Genomic DNA, 24,485 nt, shown 5'->3' on the forward strand with positions numbered 1-24,485 from the left:
CTGATGAGAGTAATATTTATAACAACCATAAAATATCCAGACGTCACTATGTTGTAGTCATGTTCCCCTGGCGGTAACGTCAGAGTAACATTAAGTGTATTGAAAACTATTGGTTTATCCAATCCATGGTGAAGAGATAATCTGCACATTAAAGGCTTATTAATTATTCATAGTGTCAGTGAGTAAGAGAGAAAAATGACTCCTGTGAGAATGAAGGATGCAAAGTCTGATGCATTATTTCTTCTGGTATTTAAGTTGCTTTTAAGGTCAATAAATCTTCCATCTTCTTCCAAAATGCCGTCACTCCAGTCTCCAACAACTGAAAAAGTCTTTTAACATAGGAATCTGGATTCCGCTGATGTTGTATATTACATAGGTTGGAAAAACTACGCAGGTCCATCAAGTTCAACTGTCATGAACCAGTTATACATCTCCGGTTATTTATCATCTACAATTTAATTTGTTGTGAGAAAAGCCTCCAGTCCTATTTTAAATCCTGTTATACACTATGCACAATTATTAGGCAGTCAGTATTCTGACCAGATAATTGTTTTAGGCAGATTTTCCTCCTCCACGCTGTATAAACTTTATGCTTATAGAATGAAGCAGATCAGGTGATGCGTGTTTGTGTAATGAGGAAGGGTGAGATCTAAGGATACAACGCCCTTTATCAAGGTGAGCAGGATTATTAGGCAGCTTGTCTTCCTCAGGTAAAATGGACCAAAAAAAAAATTTAGCTGACTCTGAAAAATCAAAAATTGTCTTACAGAGGGATGCAAAAATCTTGAAATTGCTAAGCTATTAATCGTGATAACAGAACCAGCAAAAGTTGTGTTACAAATAGTCAACAGGGTTCCAAAAAATGTGTTGAATCAATTGTGGACAGCATGGTGGCTCAGTGGTTAGCACTGTTGCTTTGCTGCGCTGGAGTCCTCGGTTCAAATCCTAACAAGACGGTCAAGACCAACATCTGCAAAGAGTTTGTATGTTCTCCCTGTGTTTGCGTGGGTTTCCTCCGGGTTCTCCGGTTTCCTTCCACACTCCAAAGACATACAGGTAGGGAATTTAGATTGTGAGCCCCAATGGGGACAGTGATAATAATGTATGTAAAGCGCTGTGTAATAAGATAGCGCTATATAGCAATGCATAATAATAAATAAATCAAACATGAAGCGACCAGGAAGCCATTATCCTCCTGTGCTGTCATAGTCCAGAACTGCAACATTTCCGTAGATCCCAGAAGTACAAGGTGTTCAGTGCTCAGAGCCATGGCCTAGGTGAGGAGGCCTGAAGTCGACCACGACTGTGCAAGGCACAGAAATACAAGCTGTCCAGTGCTCAGAGGTATGGCCAAGGTAAACAAGCTGAAACCCCGACCACCACTGAACAAGACACAGAAGTGAAGACTTTAAGACCGGGCCAAGAAATACCTGAAACAGATTGTTAAATGGTTTTATGGACTGATGAGATGAGAGTGACTCTTGACGGAGTAGATGGATGGTTCTGTGGCTGGATCAGTAATGGGGACAGACCTCCACTTCCACTCAGATGCCCTCATCAAGAACAGAATAAATAACTGTGGCCTTTATTTTCTGGCGTCTTACACTGCTCACCATGCATTAAAAGTGATGAAACGACTTTATTGTCAGTATATTTACAACGATGATGTGGTTGTGTAGTTGTTTTTTTTAACATTGCTATTTTTGCACACTAAAACACTTTTTTACAAACTGCACTTGTTTTTGAATTGCCATATTCTAAGAGGTATAACTTCTCTATTTTTCTGCCAAAAGAACTGTTTGGGCCCTTCTTTTTCATGGAATGAACTGAAGTTTCTAATAATTCCAGTTTGTAGTACATAAAAAACTTTTTTTCTGAATATTGTGTGGCAGATTGAACAAAAACTAGGAATTTAGGAATATTTTTTATTTATTTGTTTTATGCCATTCACCAGGCGGCAAAAGTGATAAGACCGCTTTATTATGTGATTATTTTGGTCATTATGGTTACATTGATGCCACAACTACAATAGTGTTTATGCTTTGCTATTTTTTGAAAGTAAACGATCTCTTTTTTTTTTTTACAAAAAATAATTTATTTTTGCATAACCATACAGTTGTAGCCAAAAGTATTGACACCCCTGCAATTCTGTCAGATAATACTCAGTTTCTTCCTGAAAATGATTGCAAACACAAATTCTTTGGTATTATTATCTTAATTTAATTTGTCTTAAATGAAAAAACACAAAAGAGAATGAAGCAAAAACCAAAACATTGATCATTTCACACAAAACTCCAAAAATGGGCCAGACAAAAGTATTGGCACCCTCAGCCTAATACTTGGTTGCGCAACCTTTATCCAAAATTACTGCGACCAACCGCTTCCGGTAACCATCAATGAGTTTCTTACAATGCTCTGCTGGAATTTTAGACCATTCTTCTTTGGCAAACTGCTCCAGGTCCCTGATATTTGAAGGGTGCCTTCTCCAAACTGCCATTTTTAGATCTCTCCACAAGTGTTCTATGGGATTCAGGTCTGGACTCATTGCTGGCCACCTTAGAAGTCTCCAGTGCTTTCTCTCAAACCATTTTCTAGTGCTTTTTGAAGTGTGTTTTGGGTCATTGTCCTGCTGGAAGACCCATGAACTCTGAGGGAGACCCAGCTTTCTCAAACTGGGCCCTACATTATGCTGCAAAATTTGTTGGTAGTCTTCAAACTTCATAATGCCATGCACACGGTCAAGCAGTCCAGTGCCAGAGGCAGCAAAGCAACCCCAAAACATCAGGGAACCTCCGCTATGTTTGACTGTAGGGACCGTGTTCTTTTCTTTGAATGCCTCTTTTTTTCTCCTGTAAACTCTATGTTGATGCCTTTGCCCAAAAAGCTCTACTTTTGTCTCATCTGAACAAAGAACATTCTTCCAAAACGTTTTAGGCTTTTTCAGGTAAGTTTTGGCAAACTCCAGCCTGGCTTTTTTATGTCTCGGGGTAAGAAGTGGGGTCTTCCTGGGTCTCCTACCATACAGTCCCTTTTCATTCAGACGCCGAAGGATAGTACGGGTTGACACTGTTGTACCCTTGGACTGCAGGGCAGCTTGAACTTGTTTGGATGTTAGTCGAGGTTCTTTATCCCACATCTAGGGAGGTTAGCCACAGTGCCATGGACTTTAAACTTCTTGATGACACTGCGCACGGTAGATACAGGAACATTCAGGTCTTTGGAGATGGACTTGTAGCCTTGACATGCCAAGTGTGTGCAAAGCAGTCATCAAAGCAAAAGGTGGCTACTTTGGAGAACCTAGAATATAAGACATAATTTCAGTTGTCTCACACTTTTTTGTTAAGTGTATAATTCCACATGTGTTAATTCATAGTTTTGATGCCTGCAGTGTGAATGTACAATTTTCATAGTCATGAAAATGCAGAAGAATCTTTAAATGAGAAGGTGTGTCCAAACTTTTGGTCTGTATTGTGTGTGTATATATATATATATATATATATATATATATATATATATTGTATATATAAACTTCCCTCTCAACCCCCCCTCCCCCCCAGTGAGAGTGGTCTTTATTGTCCTTTCTCATTCCCGGGTCCTCTGCCAGAGGTCTGGGAGTTTGAGGGTTCTGCGCAGGATCTTAGTTGTTCCCAGCATTGCGCTTTTCTGGACAGAGAGCTCAGATGTTGCTCATGGGATCTGTTGTAGCCATTCTTCCAACTTAGGGGTCACTGCTCCAAGTGCTCCTATCACCACTGGATTCACTGCTGCCTTCACCTACCATATCTTCTCCTGTTCTCGTTTGAGGCCCTGGTATTTCTCCAGCTTCTCATATTCCTTCTTTCTGATGTTGCTGCCACTTGGCACTGCCACATCTATTATCATTGCTGTCTTCTGATCCTTGTCTACTATCACAATGTCTGATTGGTTAGCCAACACCTGCTTATCCATCTGGATCTTGAAGTCCCACAGGATTTTAGCCCTTTCATTCTCCACTACTTTTTCTGGGGTCTCCCACCTCGTCTTAGGAGGACTTAGACCATATGCAGTGCAGATGTTCCTGTATACAATTCCTGCTACTTGGTTGTGGCATTCGGTATACGCCGTTCCTGCTTGCATATTGCATCCTGCCACTAAGTGTTAGATGGTTTTTGAGGTTTCTTTGCATAGTCTGCACCTTGGATCTTGTCTTGTGTGGTAGATTCCTGCTTCTATGGATCTGGTACTTAGTGCTTGCTCTTGTGCCACTATGATTAGTGCCTCTGTCCTGTCTTGGAGTCCTGCTTTCTCCAGCCATTGGTAGGATTTCTCCATGTCTGCCAACTCCATTTTCTGTCAATGGTACATCCCATGCAGTGACTTATCTTGCCATGGCGCTTCATGTTCCTGTTCTTCTTTCCAGATCTGTTGTTGATGCTTTAGACTTTCTCTCAGCATCTCATCTTTTGGTGCCATTTTGCTGATGTATTCCTGGATACTCCTTGTTTCATCCGTGATGGTGGCTTGGATGCTTATCAAGCCTCTACCACCCTCCTTTCTGTTGGTATACAATCTTTGTGTGTGTTAGACTTAGGGTGGAAACCTCCATGCATTGTGAGGAGCTTTCGTGTCTTCACAACTGCAGCTTCCATCTCTTCTTTTTGCCAGCACACTATGCCAGCAGGGTATCTGATAACTGGCAGGGCATATGTATTGATGGCGCAGATTTTATTCTTCCCATTGAGCTGGCTCCTCAGGACCTGTCTTACCCTTTGATGGTATTTGGATGTTGCTGCTTTCCTTGCCTCCTTATCATGGTTACTGTATCCCTGTGGGATGCCGAGGTATTTGTAGTTACTCTGTACATCTGCTATGTGCCCTGCTGGTAATTCCACTCCATCAGTCTTGACTACCTTGCCTCTCTTTATTGCCAACAGGCCGCATTTCTCCAGTCCAGAGGAACATTCTGATGACTTCACTGTAGTTCCTTGTCAGGTGGCTCAGTGAGTTGATGTCTCGTTCATTTTTCACATACAGCTTGATGTCATCCATGTAGAGGAGGTGGCTGATGGTGCTTCCACTCTTGAACTTGTATCCATATCCAGACTCTGTAATTATCTGACTGAGGGGGTTCAAGCCTATGCAGGACAGCAATGGAGACAGTGCATCACTTTGGTATATGCTGCATTTGATGGTCACTTGTGCCAGTTGTCTTGAGTTGACCTCCAATGCTGTTCTCCATTGCCCCATTGAGTTTCTGAGGAAGGTTATAGTCTTTGTCCAGAAAAGCGCAATGCTCGGAACAGCTAAGATCCTGCCCAGAACTCTCAAACTCCCAGGCCTCTAGTAGAGTGTTCAGGTAGAGGGCGTGCACTAAACACATCATCGCACCCTCTGACCTGAACGTCACAGCCAGAGGACACGGAAGACAGCGGTGGAACGGGGACAGGTGAATATAGCATGGCTCACCCTCCTCAGTCATACTCACCCCCTCCTGGCACGTCCCTGCTTCTCCGTCGTCCCAGGCCGGCAGCTCCTTCCAGTGCTGAGCGGTCACATGGTACCGCTCATAAAAAGTAATGACTATGCAAGCCACGCCTATGGGAGTGGATTCGCGTCCATATTCATTACTTTAATGAGCGGTTCTCCCTCTCTCGGGGTCAGACTGCACAGGCGCATCGCGCTTGCGCAGTCTATAAAGGCTTCGGACAGAGTGACGCTCCTACCGTCATATTATAGATATATATGTAATATTGCTTAGATGTTTCTCTGGCTCAACTGTGATAGTTCAACTCATCTGTGTTCCACTTTCTCCCTGTGTAGGCTCTCCTTCTCCACCTTAGGATGTTTGTTGAAGGGCTCTCTGCAGCTGTCTCTGCTCGGTAGTAACATAGACTACAGAGTGGAAAACAGATTACTGAGTAAAGGTATACTGAGACTATTGTCCCATAAAGATTGCCTTGCTACCCTAAATAGTATGTAAAAATTGCTATTCACTTTAATGCTGTTTATTTCCTGCTCTACCTTATTAAATACCAGATCGGCTGCTGTTCTGCATCACCATGACATAGTCATACATACTGGTATGGTAAAAGATGTTATTTCAGGTCTCGAGTACAAGTTGTCTCTTCTATTTCTTGTTTGATTTCACAAGTATTCTGCATATTTCTTAACAGCAGAGTAATCCCATTATTTCCTGAGATGGAAACTATGCAGTAAGTTTCTAGATTCATACATTCAGGGGTAAAGATTTCAGAAAGAGCTTTCCGCTGGTGGTGCAACGTCGTTTTGCAAGTTCCAATCCTTTGCATTGGGTCTATAAATTCTTCATGCTAATATTATGTCCTGAAGATACTCTTTTTCTATGGGATCTTACTGTGTGTCTGAAAAAAATCATGGCCTAAATACGGGAAATTCTGAACACAGGAGAAACAGCGCATTAAGGCGAGGACTACGCAAAGACCATCTGCACCACTACTGATTGGTTTTTACTGTTGACTCTAAGGGAATACTTTGAGTTGGTCAAATTCAACTAACGCTACCAAATTGTAGCCCAGGTCTAATATTGAGGTGCATTTCAAGGTTTAATGTAGTCTAAGCAGTAATGTTTCTTCTTGTCAAGCTTGTCAAGCTTGTCAAGCTTGGCATGTCAGAGTGAGGATCCTTCGTTAAAGGGTCGATATTAAATTTCAGGAACGCTGCTTCTAAGAGGTGGTGCTAGAGTTCCTCCTCCCTGAAAAGGCAATTTGCATATTATGATTTAATGTACAAATTTTAATAAAATTATACATTTTAGCCTGCAATAATCTTGCAATGCTAGAAAGGATTAAAGGGAACCTGACTGTTAATGCATACCATTTTTTCAGACTATAAGACGCACCAGACCATAAGACACACCCCAAATTTTGGGGTGGAAAATAGCAGAAAAAAGATTTTTATAAGATGGGGGGTCCGCCTTATTGTCTGAATTTAAGGTATCTTACCTGAGGGCCAGCGGTGGTAGAGCGGGGTCAGAGGAGGCATGGTCCCTTCCTCAGGAAGCTGGCAGCGGCAGAAGTGGGGCAATGCTGCAGTCCTGGGGTATCACAGCGGTGCAATGCTGCAGATTGGTGTCGGTGGTGAGGCAGAGCATGGAGCAGGATCTCTTCCTCAGGATGCCGATGGCAGAAATGTGGCAACGTCATGGCCCACAACGAGCAGAGCCGAGTGCATCACCGGTCTCTCGGTGGCCATCTTCCTGAGGCCACGCATGAGCAGATTGAGATGTTGGCAGCCCTCAGCTTCAGGAAAATGGCTGCCGAGATCTCAATCTGGGCACGTGCCGCCTCCGGCGGCCCTCGGCTTCAGGGAGATGGCTGCAGGGAAACCAACGGTGCACTCCGCACCACCCACCGCCGACACTGAGCCTCAGCATCACCACACCTCTGCCACCGCCGGTTCCCTGAGGAAGGGACGCTGCTACACCACTGCCGCAACCCCCGGTAAGCCTTTGTTTTGACTTTAGGAAGCACCCTCATTTTCCTCCCAAATTTATTGGGGAAAAAGTGCGTCTTATAGTCTGAAAAATACGGTACTTCCCGATCCATAGGCAGCATGTATTAGATACTGGCTGTATGATGTCAGCTATATATGTTTCAGAGACTAATATCATTTAAAAGCAACAAGACAGAGCATCATGGGAGACTAGTTGGACAGGCAAGAAGCCACCTTCTCCACCACCCGCTGCCCTGGAGTGACCGGTCTCTCCAGACTTGCAGATACACACAAAGAGAGACCTGTTAGTCACTGGCAGCAGGAGGAGAGAAGTCACCAGTTACACACCTGTTCAACTAGCCTCCTATGTCTCTCGGTTCCCAGTGGCTTGTAAGCCATATTTTGCTCTGAAACTCTGCAGTGTTTCAGAGTTAAACATATATGGCTGAAATCATACAGCCAGTGTCTAATGCATGCTGCCGGTGGATCGGGAAACAAGTATCAGCCATAAGGTTCCCTTTAAAATATTTAGTATACCCCCTAAATGAATACCATGGAGGGTACAGTTTTAAAAAGTGGGGACAAATCTAAGGAAACTACATTGAAACAAAGCTAAACATGAATATTCCTGACCCTGATACCAGCCAGCTGGCGCTACCCAGTCATCCAATTCAAGGTAATACAGTATTCTACTAGAAATACTGAAATATTATAGGGAATACCAGCAATATGTAGAGTTACTCTTTATACTGTCTATGCCGGTAGGTGATCTGGATGTTCCTGTATCTCCAATACACTATAATGGAGGCGGGTGATGAATTTATGACAATTCCTCCGCCTTTCTTCTACCCGCTCACCGTCATTACTATGCACAACAAGAGTCAGGGTAAACCCCAGAGGGTTAATAATTTATTGGGTTCAAATTTCTTGCCATATTCATGGGCCAATGGGGCCTTGACCACAAGCAAAGTATGCCACTCCAGTTTGTTATTTTGGACTGTTTTTCTTATAAATTTAGCCTATTTAATACAACAATATACTGTAGTTCCCAAATCATAATTACTAGTCAACTCATAATGATAATACAGTCATACATTTAAAATACATAGATAATAGAGGTAAAAGCAGGAAGTGGCCTGAGAGAACTGTGCAGATATAACAATACAGCTGCACAGTTCTCTCTATCACTGTGCATTATCGTATTATTAAAAAAGAAGCTTGAGGTCTGCACTGGGAATGACATTTATGAGAAGTTTATGAGCGGCACGGCCATGCTGTTTTACAGCTTTGAGAACTGTGGGGCCAAGAGAGTTTCTGGCCACTTGGTAGCCTTCACCTAAGTGTGTATTGGGAAAGTAATTTATTTCTGTGATTGAGGCCAAAGTTTATTGCCATAAAAGAGAAGGTTGAAGAAGGTACGAAATGTTGTCAAAAGTGCATAAAAATTACTTTTTTTGTGACATACTTGATGATGCTAAATAATCTGTGGCTAAAGCTCGTGAGATGTAAATCCGGTATTCGATTAGACAGACTAACAAGGTAGCCAATTATTGCTTCTCCAGGATCATGTTCACTTATTGTGATGATGATGATACGTTGACATCACACATCTGGCATATACACACAGTAAGCAAAAAAAAAAGTTCAGCTTCAATTATCTGCCTCGTGACCTTAGAAAAACTGCTCTAATTACACAATAACATACTGTTTTGTCTCAGAAGTTTCCCTGACATTTGTATCTCCAGAGGTTTGCTATGATCATGACTGTAGGCACCAAGTGAAGTGTGCTCAGATACAACCTCCGGTAAGAAGCTTAGGAGGAATCTCTTTGAAGTTAGATTTCACAACAGGACTTTATGTTTATAGAGGGTTGGTCTGAGGCTGCCTTGTGGAGTTTTCAGCTTCTATAGTCTACCCAATATATCTGTCTCATCAGTCCTTCATGGTGTCAGGGAGACCAATATAAATTTAGGGTATGTGGATGATGTTTGATACGGTTCTCCCACATTTTTGCTGTGTAATTTTGCTGTGGAAAAAACTCAGCATTTTAAAGAACCAACAAAGTGAATGAGAATTCTTATTTTTTCTGCATTTTTGGAGCATTTTTCACTATCCAAATGAATTGGAAAAAAATGTATAATACCTGCAGGCAAATACTGAATGTGTGAACATACACTAATTATTTTGAAGAAATGGTAAAATAAAACAAGAGTTTCTTTAAAAGAATTCTATATTATAACATGCAGCATATTTCACACTGTTGCCAGTGCCTCATGTGTTCTACTAATCTGTCCATATGCTCCAGCGCCAGGATTTCCTCCCTTCTGCTCTTGTCACCTCCATTTCCAGTAGACAACATTGGGTTTCTCAGGTAACCAAGCAAACTTCTCTGACATCATCACCCTAGGCAAGGTGAGTGGGTATTAAATGGCATTGTCCACAGCTTCCTCAAATTTGTCAGGAGTTTGCTACTACTTCACTTGGCTCAAATGCAGCCTTGGTATATAGTCAACTCCTCTGCTACTCCTGACTTCCATGGTACAACCAATGTCACTTATAAGCTTACTAGGTGTTGTTCATATCAACCTCTCAGCAAGCAAGGTAGTAACTGCTTGCAACTATTCTCGATGCTGTTCACACCTAGCCTCTACAACCAAGGTAACGCATCTCTTCAAGCAAATCTCCAGCTTGCCTATACTACATTGCTTTACATTTGCTGTTGTGTAGTTCTGTCTCATTCCCTTGCTACAAGTCCCATTTTTACATATATTGCTACTATTAACTATTGCGTTGCTGGAAGTTATCAGACTGCATTTCTGTGATTAACTGCTCTCCTACTGGAATATACCATTTTTTGTACAGTTTTTTTTCCTATGTGTATCTGCACACCTGGATCTGCTTCATCTGTGCCATCTTCTCTTGTTTGTCTGCCATCCAGCATACTCTGCTGTTTTGGTCCTCACTGGTCCACGTGTTATCCGTCAAGACTCCCGCGTCTGACGACTTACAGAAACCACCTCATCAGGTGAGTCCTTAACACTGTGCCAATGCTACCTTTTTTGTTTTTTTTGTCCTCTTGACAGCTGTGTCATGTTGTTGGGCAAGCGGCATTCCATTTGTGTTGCTTCTAGTGTGTCGTGCAGTTCTGTCCCTTTTACACAGAACATCACCGAACTTGTGCATCAAAGCATTGTTTAATTTGTCCGTGTTCTAAGCTCTGTTATTATGTAGTTGTTCCTGATCAGCTCATCAAGTTCTACTATATAAACAGCTATATCTCTCATTCATTGCCTGAGTAACAGTGCAGTTACCTCTAGTTCTACTGATGCAAAGTGCACTACTGCTATTTTGTTCACTTGTGGTTCAATTGAGGTTGCTGACAGAAAGTCTGGGTTGTGATAGGAAGATGCTTCATGTATCCTGAAAGATGAGAAAAAGAGCTTAGATTATACTCACCCAGGGGCTGTCCCGCTGCGGTCCTGGTCCGATGGGCGTCGCGGTCCGGGCCGGGGCCTCCCATCTTCTTGCAATGACGTCCTCTTCTAGGCTTCATGCTGCAGCTCCGGCGCAGGCGTACTGTGTTTGCCCTGTTGAGGGCAGAGCAAAGTACTGCAGTGCACAGGCGCTGGGCCTCTCTGACCTTTCCCGGAACCTGCTCACTGCAGTACTTTGCTCTGCCCTCAACAGGGCAGACACAGTACGCCTGCGCCGGAGCCGCAGCGTGAATACAAGAAGAGGACGTCATCCTATGAAGATAGGAGGCCCCGGACCGGACCGCGACGCCCATCGGACCGCACTGCAGCGGGACCACCCCTGGGTGAGTATGATCTAACCTCTTTTTCTCATCATTCAGGATACATCGGGGGCTTATCTACAGCATTACAGAATGCTGTAGATAAGCCTCTGATGCCGGTGGGCTTAGCTCATCTTCGACTTTGGGGGTGACAGGTTCCCTTTAAATACACTATTCCAAATAACAATATATACACATGCTGTTGTCACAATTGTTGCATTTTATAAATAAATAATAGATGGAACTTCAGCATATTTCCAAACACCAAATGGCTATTGCCCTTTAAGATTTTCTGAAAAAATATAGGGACTAAAAGAGGTGAAAAAAATTAATACTCAACCCTTTCCCGGTCAGGTAGTCACCCCTTTATAGCAAACAGTCCGGTGTGTGGGTACATGGACCCACGCGTATCGACACTGGAATGTGTCTTCCTCAAGGTAAGTCTTGTGTATATATTGTTATTTGGAATAGTGTATTTAACCTTATTATTGGTTGGATTATTTAAATCCTCTTGTGGGACTATGGCAAGCAATGCATTTATTCATGTGATAACGGTCTGTGGGTCTATGAGTATTTGACTCTGTATTATGGATCTTTTCTCTGAGTGCAATACTCATTATGGGATTTTTTAAAGGGAAGGTGCCACCAGTTTTCTTGTAGTTTGTTTTTTTGTGAAATTAAGCTTAAAATAGTAAATAAAATGTATTAATGCAATGTTTGCACTGTTTGCAAATATTTCTATATGAAAAATATTATATATTTTCTTACAAATATATATATTGACCACTAGGGGGAGCATTTTCCGTTTTAGACCTCAAGCAGCTATAGTAAGACTTACCAGCTTTACTGTTCGCTGGAAAATCTGGGCAGTACCTGCTGACATCAGCATTTCCCTCCCCTTTTGGGTGGTCTAATATCCCTGGGGCAGAATGAAGAGCAGCATCACAGGGCAGAGCCATTTTGTGTGTGACTGCCCTGTGATCTGCTATCACCAGCAGTTACTGCATCAGAAGCACAGTTACATAGTTTATGTGGTGTGTATGGAGCAGCATTGTCTGTGCAGAGCTGTCTGTGACTCATCCCTCAGTAAGATAAGAAGGAGCTCCAGGTCTGCAGTGAATGGCCAGGCATTGTGGAGGGAGGAGAGGGATACATTGTATGGCAGAGAGAGGTGTCAGGTGTCACCTCTCTCTGCAGGCTGTGAATGCAGCTTAATGGAGTGAATGGAGCTCCTGTGATAGAGAGTAAGTGGAGCTTGGCAGAGAGCACTGGGCTATAGTAAAATGGCTGCTAGTCACACCTACAGCAGTGAGTTGTGCAGCCCACAGAGGCGTGCCCAGCTCACTGCTAACACCTCTCCAATGTTAAAGATAGGGTCCTCGCCGGTCTATTATCTCCTATGTCCATGGGGGGCTGTAAAATGACACTGTTAGTGCCCTGCTACTGCTGCAAAACCAAGATGTCAGCCCCCAGTTCCTTCTTTAAACACATATAACACACGAAATCTGTTTTACATGCATTTAAAACTTGGTTATAGCAGCATGTTATGCTACTTTACAGTGATTTATTAATAATCTACAAACGCGGTACCTTACCTTTAAGTGTTTTTAATTGAATTGTATGTTATACTTCAATAAAAGTTGTGATTTTTATGGTGATCCCTTGATATCTGCATACAGTATACTTTCTTTTCACTTGTGGTTCAATTGAGGTTGCTGACAGAAAGTCTGGGTTGTGATAGGAAGATGCTTCGTGACACTATGCGCCTCCTTCTTCCTCTCTTGACTCCACTGAAAATGTTTCTGGTGCTTTTGTAACCAGCAGTTCTTCTGTATGTGGTACTGGGCGTACCGCAGATTGAATATTTGGATACTGTAAAGTCAGCTTCTTCTTCCTTGAAACTCCTTCCCTAATGGGAGGCACAATGCAGAAATAGAAATTGTTAGACTGTCTCACCAGATCATTGGGACTGCAAAAGGCATAGATTGCCTCTTCCCAAGCAACTGCTGTGTAAGATGTGATGCGCATCTATTGCAGCATATCTGTCGAGCTCAACTCTGATCTCATATCCTGCAGCCAAAATACAGGTTGTAGGCTTTCCTTATCAGGGTACTCAAGTTTTGCTAGCTTACTTTGCTTAAATTTGATATTACTTTTCTTTTATATACGGTATATTTTTAGACTGTTACAGAAGGCCTTAACTTAAATTGTAAAAAGGTTCTCTGTGCAAAACAAAAATTAGAATAGAGACATAACCTCGTTAACCAAATGCTAAATTTTCCATTGTGCCTCCCTTAATATACTTTTTGCCATTTTCTAGACCTATATCTATAACTGCAGCAAGAGTTCTCCCTTACTGTTCACCTATAGATAAACAGGGGAGAGGTCCATTATACACTCTGAGGTCTAAGACGCTGAAATTGAAGATAAAAATAAGATATCTGCCCTTCTGTTCGTATCTAGTTTTCTTCATAAAATGTTCTTTGTCACTTTTTTACATTCTTACATAGGGTACTGCAGTGGGATCTGCTTCGCCCCCAAAAGATACACACTTTTTTTTTAGATAATGTGAATATTAGTTTGCTTTTTGATTGATAAGATATCTATATTGGGGATGCTGCTATGTAAATATTTAGTAACAAGTATTTTTTTTAAAGTACTAAATGGCTAAACAAACCATGCACAGAACTTTGTAGGGAGCACAGCCCTAATGAAAATCATTCCGTTTGTGTATAAATACATTGTTGTGTTTGCCAAAATGGTTCTCTATTCAAATATGCTAATGAGGTGCCTATTGCAGCTTTGGCATGGCCGCTCAGTTCAGTACACCTTCCCATTTACTTGTTTTTCTTTTATCTTTGCCCTCCTTTAGCTTTTTTTCATTTATAATTGTCAAACAAGGAAGAGAAGAGCTGAGATAGATTCAAAACAGGCAGTTGCAAAGGTGCACTGAATTACTTTGCCACGCCAAGGCTGCAACAAGCACCTCATTAGCATATCTGAATTAGGAAGTATTTCTAGCAAAATGCAGCAATTGATTTGAAAACTAAATGCATGATGCTTATTATGGCTACACACGTGGTCAAAATTGTTGGTACCCCTCGTTTAATGACAGAAAACCCACAAAAGTCACAGAAATAACTTGGATCTGATATAAGTAATACTTAGTAAAAGATCTATGAAAATGAGCAAATGAAAGTTTCATTGTTTTTCAACCATACTCCCACAGAATTAAAAATCTCATGAAATAGGCCTAGACAGAAATTATGGTACCCCTGAAAAAAATGTGACAAAAGGGACATGTTAAATCAAGGTGGGTCTACTAACTAGCATCACAGGTGTCTAAAATCTTGGAATCAGTGAGTGGGCCTGTATATAGGGCTACAGATACTCACTGTGCTTTGGTGACTTGGTGTGTATCATACTCAACATGGACCAGAGGAAGCGAAGGAAAGAGTTGTCTCAGGAGATTAGAAAGAAAATTATAGACAAACATGTTAAAGGCAAAAGCTATATATCTATATCCAAGCAGCTTGATGTTCCTGTGACTACAGTTGCACATATTATTCAGAAATTTAAGATCCATCGGACTGTAGCCAACCACCCTGGACGTGGCCGTAGGAGGAAAATTGATAACAAATCAAAGAAACAGATAATACGAATAGTAACAAAAGAGCCCAGGAAAGCTTCTAAACAGATTAAAGGTGAACTTCGAGCTCAAGGAACATCAGTGTCAGATCACACCATCCGTCATTGTATGAGCCAAAGTAGACTTCATATGAGACGACCAAGGAGGACACCATTGCTGAAAAAAATCATAAAAAAGCCAAAGTTGAATTTGCCAAACTACATGTTGACAAGCCACAAAGCTTCAGGGAGAATGTCCTATGGACAGATGAGACAAAAATGGAACTTTTTGGCAAGGCACATCAGCTCTATGTTCACAGATGGAAAAATGAAGCATATCAAGAAAAGAACACTATCCCTACTGTGAAACATGGAGGAGGCTTTGTTATGTTCTGGGGCTGCTTTGCTGCATCTGGCAGGGTGTCTAGAATCTGTGCAGGGTACAATGACATCTCAAGACTATCAATGGTTTCTAGAGAGAAATGTGCTGCCCAGTGTCAGAAAGCTTGGTCTCAGTTGCAGGTCATGGGTCTTGCAACAGGATAATGACCCAAAACACACAACTTATCTAAAAACACCCAAGAATGGCTAAGAGGAAAACATTGGACTATTCTGAAGTGGCCTTCTATGAGCCCTGACCTAAATCCTATTGAGCATCTTTGGAAAGAGCTGAAACATGGCGTCTGGAAAAGGCAACCTTCAAACACGAGACACCTGGAGCAGTTTGCTCTTGAGGAGTGGGCCAAAATACCTGTTGAGTGATGCAGAAGTCTCATTGACAATTACAGGAATCGTTTCATTTCAGTGATTGCCTCAAACGTTTGTGCAACAAAATACTAAATTAAGGGTACCATCATTTCTGTCCAGGCCTACTTCATGAGTTTTATTTTATTTTTTTAATTCTGTGGAAGCATGGTTGAAAAGCAATGTCTGACTTTCATTTGTTCATTTTCATAGATGTTTTATTTTTTTATTACTTTTGTCAGATCCAAGTTATTTCTGTGACCATTGTGGGTTTTTCTGTCATTAAACGAGGGGTACCAACAATTTTGACCACGTGTGTATGTTCCCTACAAAATGCTGTGATTGGTTTGAACAATCATCTTGTGCTGGCAAACTCCATAAAAGACATATTAAATAAGAGAGAAAGTCTTCTGTTTGTTGGTTGGAGGAAGGAAATGGTATTTGATATTGTAATCACACATTTCCTAAGAATTGCTTTTTACTTTACAAAACATTTCTTTGGAAAGGAAGGATTATGTGAGAGAGAATATAAAGAGACAGAAAAATGGCTTGGAAAAGTTCCCTGATATTATTTTCATTTTTATTAGAACAATCTAATTAATAAATTTAACTAAATTACTTAAACAGTAAATAAAGGTGGTGTCCACTTTGAATAATTCCTTTTTGTTACAAAAGTCATCAAAAACAACATTGTGAGGGTTATAAACACTGGTACAAAATTGAAGACCGATGCCAACTATGTCCCTACTGTCATGTACTGAACTGTTCAGGACTGAGACGTCCATTGTTGGTTGCTATGTGTCAGAGTTGACCCTGTTGGGGTGGAGATATCTCCTGGTTATCTAAATTATTTTATTGGAGTGCGCATGCTATTGTTTTGTCTTCTTTAATCTGTAACATGCTAAACAATGGGTTACTAGGTATTTCCTGGAAAGGCAGGCAAATGTTTCCCAATGCCATTTGTTATTTGTGTTCTGCAATAAATTTGTAATAATGTTGCAATAACATTGTATAATGCGTGATTGTGAGTGATGACATCACAGCTAATGAGTATCTGACAGATATTCTCCGGATAAAGAAAGATCTAATGCAGGGCGTCACTGGGTAATGAGTAACGTTTCTCCTTGCGGAGATAGACATGCTAAGCAAGCCGCAATGCTCCTCTGGGAAATATGCAAATTGTCTCTACAGAGAGGAAGAGGACTAGAACTCTAGTGCCACCTATTGGAAGTAGCAATCCTAGAAGTCAATGTCGACCCTTTAACGAGCCTTGTCACATGACGTAGGATAAAAGTCAAACCAGAATCTCAACGGTGGAGGCCGATGTCAACGGGTTCAGTTGACTGTCTAATGTGTATGGTGGCAATGATCGACTTACGATCAGTAGAAATATTGATCGTGCATGTCCGATTTAGAACTTCCGATCGCATTAGTCTTCTTTAGATAACCCGCTGGCTGACTTGTCAGGCAGCTTACTCATAGAGAACACAGGAGCTCTTGGCTGAACGAGTGCTCCTGTGTATGGGAGTGTCAGCTGAGATGACTGTCGTCCGAACATTCGGCCAAAGCAACGTTCAGCCAACAGCCATCCAATGAGTAGAGCCACCCTTAAGTGCCTGCACTAGAGATAAGGAGGCCAATTCACGGGACTTTGGTTCACCAGCCAGGTCCATGGTCTCTGGCACTGACCAGGAGGGCTGCCAATTTCTTACCTTACAGGATCTCACAAGCAACTTTTGATTAGCTAGGTTGACGCAACATCGTAACTGACCTGACTTTCACTTAAGCCGCAATGATGATGTTGCTTCAGTCCAAAAAGAATGTAAGAGATTAAGGAGCCACCTGTACAGCAGCCATAGACTGCTGACTTAGCTGATGGACCGAAGTCCCCCAAATCAATGTGATCATCTGTAGGCTGCACCCTAGCTAAGCAAGTTAGGGTGAGTAGATTTTATTTTAAAATCACAGTAACTTAGAGCTTAGTGCAGGCCACAGAGGACCATATAAAAAGCTCCAAGATGAGCTCCTGTGGATGTAATTTGTCCAAAAAGAGGGTGTGGATTAACATCAGCAGAGGCAAACATTAAGGCTTAATTCTGACTGTAAAAAGTGCATGTGCGAAAAGAAGCCATACCAGAGGAGTTTATAAACTGATGCCTGAGACTGAAGATGAGAACCATGCCAGCCAAGCTAAGAGACTTACGTCTGTGTGTGAGGAACTGCAATGTGGTAATTGAGAAGAGTACACCACAAGAGTGTGCAAAGTTCTAGTAATGTCACAACAGGAAACTGCTGCCAAAATAGGTAACCATGAGAGGAGCTGGGATGAGCACTGTCACTGTGCGCTCCACTGAAGGAAGTGACCTCTTGGGCCAATATTTTCTATCAGGTCTTCCTAGGTTTCGTACATGTCCTGCAGCTTAGCCCTATTTACATGAATTCCTTGACCTTAGTGTTGCTGGGCATAGAAAATATGGCAGGATCTAAGCTTCGCTCTTCTAATGCAGGGGTTGGGGAACCTCCAGCCCGTTGGTGGCAAGCGGTCGATTACCTTTTTTGCGGCTCCTGGCAGATTCCCAGGGACTGCAGAGAGACCCCCAATTGCAATTTGTACACCCAGCGTTCACGTATTTTGTGGGAGGAGTTAGAGTGTGATGTGCTCCCATCCAATAGATGAAGAGAGCAGCGGTAGCCCCATCATCCCCAGTGATACCTATGCCCCCAGCCCTCCCAGCGCTCTATGTGACCCCATTCCTCCTCCCCAGTGATATCTATGCCCCTAGCCCTCCCCAGTGATGTATATAACCCCCAGCCATCCCAGTGCTGTATGTGACCCCCATCCCTCCTCCCCAGTGATGTATGTGACCCCCATCCCTCCTCCCCAGTGATGTATGTGACCCCCAGCTCTCTTCCTCAGTGATGTATATGCCCCTTACCCATCCCCATTGATGTATATGCCCCCAGACTTCACCAGTGATGTATATGCCTTCCAGCCCTCCTACCCAGCGATGTATGCCATCTAGCCCTCCCAGTGATGTATATGACCCCCAGCCCTCCTCCCCAGTGATGTATATGAGCCCCAACCATCCTCCCCAGTGATGTATATGAGCCCCAACCATCCTCCCCAGTGATGTATATGCCTCCCAGCCCTCATTGCCAGTGATGTATATGCCACCTAGCCCTCCCAGTGATGTATGAGCCCTAACCATCCTCGCCAGTGATGTGTATGCCCCCTAGCCCTCTCCAGCAATGTATTTGACTCCCAGCCCTCCCCAGTGATGTACATGCCACCACACTCCATTGATGACTATTCCCTCAGCTTCACCAGTGATGTATATGGAGCGCCCCCAGACGCAGGGGTGCGGGGTACTCAGTACCGGGCCTCTCTGTCTCAGTTCTGGGGTTGTCACGGTGGCTAGACCCGGTCCGTGACCCTGCTAAGGGGCGTCCAATGAAAGGTGTAGGTGGTGGTGCGTGGTGCAGGTCGCGATGAATAACGAGGACACAGAGTTGCAGTCTCTATACCTCTTTACTGAAGGCTTCAAGATCCTCAGTCCAAAGTACGGTTAACAGGGCAGTCTGAGACCGGCCGGTCCAATGGCACCTCCAGAGTTCCCTTTGCAGGTGGAAATCTGTGCCTACCTTCTAGCGCCTGTGTGTTGTAGTACTTCCCTGCTGAGCACCACGGGATAGTCCTCACAACTGTTGTCTGTTTCTGATGTTCTTTCCCACAACTTATGTCTGTTCTGATGTTCTTCTCCGTCCCCCAGATGATATGGATAGGACGCACCCGTATGACGGGTAGGCCTGGAGTTCTTCCGGGACCCTAGTGACGCCCCTCTCCCACAGTTACCCCCTATGTCTGCTTAGGTGATTTAGGTGAGACAGCCAACCTATAATTAACTGTCCTGCCGTTGGTTTGAAGTAATGCTTGGAGCCTAATACTTCCTCGGTGTTCCGGCCACCGGCTACGCGCCTCAGTAGGATGTTGCCTCGGTCTTACAGCATGACTCCTACTGGTGTTATCTCTTTTTTGCTTTGATCTCGTTTCTCACTCTCCACAATAAACCTCGCTTCTTGTCCTTTCTTGAGATACCGCCGCGATGTAGTGCAGGCGCGGTTCCTTAATGTTCTTTCCTTTTTGCTAGGCCTCTGTCAGGATCCCACCCCTGACAGGGACCCCCCTGAATCTTCCCCTGCAACACCCTCTGCCACAGGATGTTGCCTGGTTCCAACCCAGTCAGCTTCTGTCTAACTTTCTATCCAACCCCCAGTTTTACCAGATTGTGAGGAGTGGCCTAATACATAGCGCCCTTAGCTCCTCCTGGAGGCCAGACTATGAAGTGTATTGGTCCAAAAATACGTTAAACCGCACCCTCTATCCATATGGCTTTCATAAGCCCTTTGGCGCAAGTCACTGCCAGGGGGTCAGCCCAGCCTCAAAGTCCAATCCATAATATAAAAAAGAGGACAGCGCCACAACAGTCAGTGATGAACAAACTTACAAATTTAATCTGCCAACTGCGGCGACGTTTCGGTACAATGACCTTGATAAAGGTCATTGTACCGAAACATCGCCGCAGTTGGCAGATTAAATTTGTAAGTTTTTTCATCACTGACCGTTGTGGCGCTGTCCTCTTTTTTATATTATGGATTGGACTATGAAGTGTATTGGTGTCTGTGATACCTGGTCAGGTGAACTCCTTCAGTGCCATCAAACGTACCATCACTCCCCTTAGCGGCGGAGCATCAGTACTGCAACGACCAGGACTCTGGGGCACTGCACTCCCCCCGGTTAAATCCAGTACTCCAGGACTGGGAAGAAAACAACAATACATGTCAGCAAAAGACATACAAATTTTGGAATGCAATAAACAAATAATAAGAAATAATAACAGTGCTTCCCTTTATGGGAGGTAAGGACTCTTGAACGTTACAAACAAGACATGGTTAAATATTTTAAATAACACACTATAATTAACTCTTGTTACCCAGCCGGGTATTCTACTAAGTGCAAATTCTGAACAATAACTTATCTTTGCCTCTAAGGACGTATAAGCTGGATCCACTAAAGGCTTACTATAAAACTCCTAAAATACAAATTAACTTTTCTTCATTTCTCTCTTCTAAGTGCAACACCTTCTTCTTGATTTCTGATTTGTCTCATGCAGGACCGTCTGTCTATCTGCCCAGGCCTACTGCCTCTCTTCTTAGCACAGGAACACTGAACCATCTCTCTATGGCTCCTAGGAGGACTCACCCACTAACCCCTACGGGTTCACTTCCTGTCCTCAATTTCTAACAACATTATCAAACATTTTCTATGACTAACTAGCTACATATAACTTCCTATGTAAAACATTATTACTGTTCACTCTCTTTTAAAGCAACATTGTACATTAAGTGCAAATGGTGAACATTCCCTTTAAGAGGGAACCAAGTCTCTTTGAGGTAGTGCAACTGGTCAAGTTGCAAGTCCGTGTAGGGCAGGAACTCCAGTACCTTTTCCAGGAACAGTGTCTTCGCAAAGAGTTCCTTTTCTTGTAAAACCAGTAGAGGGCACCCTTAATAGGGTGCGAACTATTTACATTTCAGTTTGTGAACCATTCACCGTCCATGATTCGGTAGTCTTTTCAAAACAAGGGGGTGTAACGGAGCAAAAAGGAAAACAAAAGCCAAAATAAAAAGTAGTAGAGGCCCTGGGTAAACAAAGGGACCCCTTTAAGAACAACCCTGGTCGGGTACTAGCAGCAGGAAACACAGAAGACGAACAGTTAACTATTTACAGTATATAGATATTTAGGGCTTCATTCTTACTGATCAGGAGGTGGCCTCCTCCTAGGCCTTACCTGGTAAGTGGCCCTCTGTGGTTTGGGAAAGCCTAATCCCCGACCAGGCAACAGTGGCGCCCCCTCCTGGGCTACCCGTCTCGGCCGAGAACGGGCGCGACCCACAGGCACACGGTGGGTCGGGACATTCTGGTGGTCCGCAGCGGAGGATCCTGCTACCTTTTCCACAGTGGGTTTGACCTCCGGAGTCCCAGCAGCTACCTTGAGAGTGGCGCACCGCTGTACGACCAGGGCCATCCAGCCGGCCTCCCTCCGCCACCGGGTATAGGTCACAGCATCTCCAGGTTCCAAGTCGCGGTCCTCATCATACTTTCCACCGCAAGACTCCACTTCCCTCCGGTCAATGCGGACCTGCAGCGGCTCTCCAATCTCTTGGATAACTCCCCTTCCTTCCCGGGAGTTGAAGAAAACCACCACACCCCAGTGCGATGGTGGGACCCCTGTAGTACCTGTCAGGTCGACTTGGGCCGCAGGTTGGGGCCTATTCCTCCACGCTGTCATCAAGCGCCTCAGGTGTTCCGCCGCCGGCAGGATTCTCAGGCCCTGCGACTGCAGCTCACGCTCTGCTGCGGTCGGGATGGATAGGGCGGGGGACACTGGAGACAGGCAGATCTGCACAGGCTGGCCCAACTGGGAGATCACACGATCTTCGGCCCCCCGGCGGCGTGCTAACCGCCGGGCCTCTGCTGCAGCCACCCACTCCTCAGACGGCGGCCAGTGAAGTCCTCCCAGCGGTGACTCCGTGAGGGCCAGTCCCTGCAGCGATGGTGAATCCGGGACTGTTACGGGTGATGCAGCATCGTGCTGGGTCAGGTCGTCCCCATGCGGTGCTTCCGACGTCGCCATCTTTGACTCCTCCTCGGTGTCTTCTTCCCGTGCTCTTTCGGGGGCGGCCCCGTCTCCATTGTCCCCACCCTCCATAGAGGATGAGAAGGCGGACCTCAGCAGCTGACGGACTCGTCCTCAGGATGCAGTAATACTTAGACTGGGCGGCCATGATTTTCCGCGCTCTTCAGCTTGTCTACGCCCACTTCACGCCCCTCTTCTTCTCCTGCGCCCTTCTTAGCGCTATAATGGCGGCGGTTTTGGCAGGAACTTTTGGCGGCAAGTGGCAATCCACAGTCTTTGCAATAAGTCACAGTCCAAGCACAATAAATCACAGTTCCAAGGCACACATGACCTGATTCTTCAGGCTTAAGTAGATCCTGTTCGTGACGCCAAGTTTTGGAGCGCCCCCAGACGCAGGGCCGCGGGGTACTCGGTACCGGGCCTCTCTGTCTCAGTTCTCGGGTTGTCACGGTGGCTAGACCCGGTCCGTGACCCTGCTAAGGGGCGTCCAATGAAAGGTGTAGGTGGTGGTGCGTGGTGCAGGTCGCGATGAATAATGAGGACACAGAGTTGCAGTCTCTTTACCTCTTTACTGAAGGCTTCAAGATCCTCAGTCCAAAGTACGGTTAACAGGGCTGTCTGAGACCGGCCGGTCCAATGGCACCTCCAGAGTTCTCTTTGCAGGTGGAAATCTGTGCCTACCTTCTAGCGCCTGTGTGTTGTAGTACTTCCCTGCTGAGCACCACGGGGATAGTCCTCACAACTGTTGTGTCTGTTTCTGATGTTCTTTCCCACAACTTATGTCTGTTCTGATGTTCTTCTCCATCCCCCAGATGATATGGATAGGACGCACCCGCATGACGGGTAGGCCTGGAGTTCTTCCGGGACCCTAGTGACGCCCCTCTCCCACAGTTGCCCCCTATGTCTGCTTAGGTGATTTAGGTGAGACAGCCAACCTATAATTAACTGTCCTGCCGTTGGTTTGAAGTAATGCTTGGAGCCTAATACTTCCTCGGCGTTCCGGCCACCGGCTACGCGCCTCAGTAGGATGTTGCCTCGGTCTTACAGCTTGACTCCTACTGGTGTTATCTCCTTTTAGCTTTGATCTCGTTTCTCACTCTCCACAATAAACCTCACTTCTTGTCCTTTCTTGAGATACCGCCGCGATGTAGTGCAGGCGCGGTTCCTTAACATTCTTTCCTTTTCGCTAGGCCTCTGTCAGGATCCTACCCCTGACAGGGACCCCCCTGAATCTTCCCCTGCAACACCCTCTGCCACAGGATGTTGCCTGGTTCCAACCCAGTCAGCTTCTGTCTAACTTTCTATCCAACCCCCAGTTTTACCAGATTGTGAGGAGTGGCCTAATACATAGCGCCCTTAGCTCCCCCTGGAGGCCAGACTATGAAGTGTATTGGTGTCTGTGATACCTGGTCAGGTGAACTCCTTCAGTGCCATCAGACGTACCATCACTCCCCTTAGCGGCGGAGCATCAGTACTGCAACGACCAGGACTCTGGGGCGCTGCACTTATGACCATTAGCCCTCCCAGTAATGTATATGCCCCAAGTCTCCCCAGTGATGTATATACCTGCCCGAATTCCTACCTAGTGATGTATATGCCCACTAGCCCTCCCCAGTGAGGTATATGCCCTCAGTCTCCCCAGTGATGTTTATACACCCATAACCCAGTGATGTCTATGCCCCCCAGCCCTCCCCAGTGATGTATGTGCCCACAGCCTTCCCCAGTGATGTGTATATGCACCCAGACCTCAGTGATGCATATGACCCCGGTATCTCCTGTGACGTATATATCCAAAGCGTCTCCTGTGATGTGTATTCTTCAGTTCCAGTGTCTCCTGTTTGTATATGCGCCAGTGTCTCTTGTGATGTTTATACAATATTCAATGTAATATTCAAGCTGATAATTTTGTGAGGTCCCAAATGATGGTAGAAATTTAAAAATGGCCCTCGGCAAAAAAGGTTCCCCACCCCTGTTCTAGTGATTAGTTGTGTTCCTTACAATAAGCTTCCATCCTGGATATATAGACACTTGCTAAGACAGGAATACCCATTAAAATGTACTGTCTCACTAGAACAATACTTTCTTACAAAAGTGACAATTATTTGTCATACTTGGGTGGGATTTGCCTCTGGCCAAGTCCATGTAACACATTGCAAAGCCAGGTCTACCAGAGT

The 24,485-nt window shown here is 44.3% G+C and overlaps 1 long non-coding RNA gene across 1 annotated transcript in view; it reads right to left on the bottom strand.

The window, feature by feature from the left end:
* Positions 1-2,685: 2,685 nt before the first annotated feature.
* Positions 2,686-24,485, bottom strand: part of LOC143793728 (uncharacterized) — a 124,735-nt gene continuing 102,935 nt past the window's right edge. Inside the window, exon 3 of the long non-coding RNA XR_013220222.1 lies at positions 2,686-3,297. This is a non-coding gene — a long non-coding RNA (uncharacterized LOC143793728). The remainder of the gene's footprint in view (positions 3,298-24,485) is intronic.

Source organism: Ranitomeya variabilis, chromosome 1 (assembly GCF_051348905.1).
Source record: "Ranitomeya variabilis isolate aRanVar5 chromosome 1, aRanVar5.hap1, whole genome shotgun sequence".
Lineage (NCBI taxonomy): Eukaryota > Metazoa > Chordata > Amphibia > Anura > Dendrobatidae > Ranitomeya > Ranitomeya variabilis.